Below are 2,482 nucleotides of genomic sequence, written 5' to 3'. Positions count from 1 at the left end.
AGAGAGAGAGAGAGAGAGAGAGAGAGAGAGAGAGAGAGAGAGAGAGAGAGAACGTGTATGACGTGGAGCGCAGTTTAAACATGTAATAGATAAATAAATCAATCGTTTTACCAATTTTCAAAAAAAAGAAAAAAAAAAAAGATTGGAGTTGTTAAAGCTGTATGTAACAATAATGATATTGTATAGGCCTACGTAGCCTACGCTATAATATGTATTTTAAACTCATTTTTGCTTTGGCCACGAAGCCTTACACGTAGACTACTTTCATTGTTAGCTTTCTCAAACATTTCTTCCAATTATGTTATTGTATCACCAGTTATATAATACACAGAGATGTCTTGGCTTCATAAAGCTGTGGCTGATTTTTTCCATATATAGGTTTTAATTTATTTTTTTGGCACTCATATGACCGTATGCAGTTGTGAGCGCCGTAAAATCCTCTACTATAACTAACTATTTTTTTTTGGTATTCTTTCATTTAATTAACAAGTTCACGTGCTTGAATTTAAAGTGATTAACTTGCTTATAAATATTAAAATATTTCCTAACTCTTAGAACACGTGTGTGGAAATTTTGAATGATATGGAGCAAAACGTCACATTCTAATGGATCTGCTGATGCGTGACCAGCTAATATTTACTTTTAGTTTAATGCACACAATAAAGCTGTTCTATCAACAAATGGTGCGAGATAATCATTTAAAATTTTATAAGGTTAATGCGCCACCCTAAAGGGACGATATTACGATGAAGCGTTTGCGAATTGTAATTGTAGCTAATTTAAGCAGATGTCAGAACATGATTAGAGAATAGGAAAGGAGGTGGAAAGAGAACGTTTCAGAGAAGAAAATTTACCGTTGCTGCCGAGCTTAGAACCCGGGACCTATTGAATGAGAGGTAAACACCGTGCCCCTAGACCACGAGAGCTGGCACACACACACACACACACACACACACACACACACACACACACACACACACACACACACATAGAACTCAGATTCAATGAAGTCGTCGGATACAGTCTTCAACCTCCTTGAATCTGAGGGTTTAAAAAATTTAATTTAATTATCTTAAAAAATACAAATATGAGGTTTTTGTGTAGATGATTGTAGGCACAGAGCAAGTACATGTGTTAATATAATGTATTCGACATTTTCAATTAAAAGTAGTTTGCTTTAAAATGAGACGCATTTTCGTTTCTATGATAACGAAAAAAAGCTGGACAATTCCAGGAAAATACACTGAACTCTCCCAAACACACTGTTCAAAATGGCTTATTCGTTCAAATGTGAAACGCCTGTGTCATCTATCATCTAGTATAACGTACGTGTTGTTTGCCGAGCAAGTTATGTAACTGTATAGGCATATGGCAACGTTTGATTTCACAGTCCAGCGCGCAATTCATTTAGTAGATTGATGTCAACACTCGCTTATGATTGCAAAATTAATCAATAGTCTGTTAGAAAAATACATGTGTCGCATGTGTGTCTCTACAGTACTGACATTCCACGCCCGTACCGTTTGTTACACCCCCCCCCCCGACACACGCGCACACAGTTATACGTCACACGTGCTTGCCACCCATCCGATCCCGACTCACGGTACGGCACACATTTTAATGCTGAGCTCCATTTTGTCAATAATTTGAACAGTAAAAAAACAACACCAAAAATAAAACAAAAACAGTACAACAACAGCAGAGGCAATTTTCATTTTCATATTTTGCAAATGTTTTACGCTTCCATCAACACAATTAAGTTTATTAAGGCGGGCTGTTTCAACGCCTACCTACTGTCACGACCCATCCAGGCTGAGTGAGATCAGAGAGGGTTTGGTGAGATACAACATCCCAGCAGAAAGATGGATACAGTCTGCCACAACTCTCAACCAAAAATAAGCTTTCATGGCTATTAGAACTCAATTCTTGAAGATAAGTCACTATCAATGAGTTAAAGTGTAACTGAATGTAACTTACTGAATGTTGCAAAGTACACGAAGATCTAGTACCTTACCAACAGCACGGGTTGAGAGAGGTCGGACAGGCCGCTAGTACACGGATGGCTGTCTGTGAGTGTGTGTATCTGGGGGAACGGGGTTGTAGGCACAGCGTTCGGGGCGTGGTACGTTGCGTCACAGTCGGCAGGACATACGCGTCACAGCAGTCCCTTCGCACCCCCCCCCCCTTTCCACTGGTTACGGAACAATGAACTGCTAATTTGGATATAGATTTAAATTTAGATATACGTAATCAATTCCACGCTGGTCTGTGCAAATAAACGTTGCCGTGTGGTAAGGTTTTCATTGCAACGCAACTTGTTGCTCACATTGCTATAACGAACACTCGGATTTTAACAAAACTGAAGGTCGGAACCGACGACTTTGTTATATCCGAGTTTCACTGTATGTACTGAAATGCCATTCACTGATGACTAGTGAAGGATCTCCATGTTCTAAAATCTGGGTGTTTTTTTTTTTTTTTT

General features: G+C 38.9%; 1 protein-coding gene across 2 annotated transcripts in view; it reads right to left on the bottom strand.

Annotated features, from left to right (window-relative positions):
* LOC101852483 (cytochrome P450 2B19) overlaps window positions 1–2,113 on the bottom strand; it is a 41,107-nt gene extending 38,994 nt beyond the window's left edge. The window contains exon 1 of one of the 2 annotated variants that reach the window (XM_005100877.2): window positions 1,978–2,113. The gene's annotated coding sequence lies outside the window, so the exon portion shown is untranslated. The remainder of the gene's footprint in view (window positions 1–1,977) is intronic. The other variant, XM_005100878.2, reaches the window with a different exon arrangement.
* Window positions 2,114–2,482: the final 369 nt, after the last annotated feature.

Source organism: Aplysia californica, unplaced genomic scaffold (assembly GCF_000002075.1).
Source record: "Aplysia californica isolate F4 #8 unplaced genomic scaffold, AplCal3.0 scaffold00264, whole genome shotgun sequence".
In the NCBI taxonomy this organism is placed as follows: domain Eukaryota; kingdom Metazoa; phylum Mollusca; class Gastropoda; order Aplysiida; family Aplysiidae; genus Aplysia; species Aplysia californica.
This window is presented reverse-complemented; position numbering and strand designations above follow the sequence as displayed.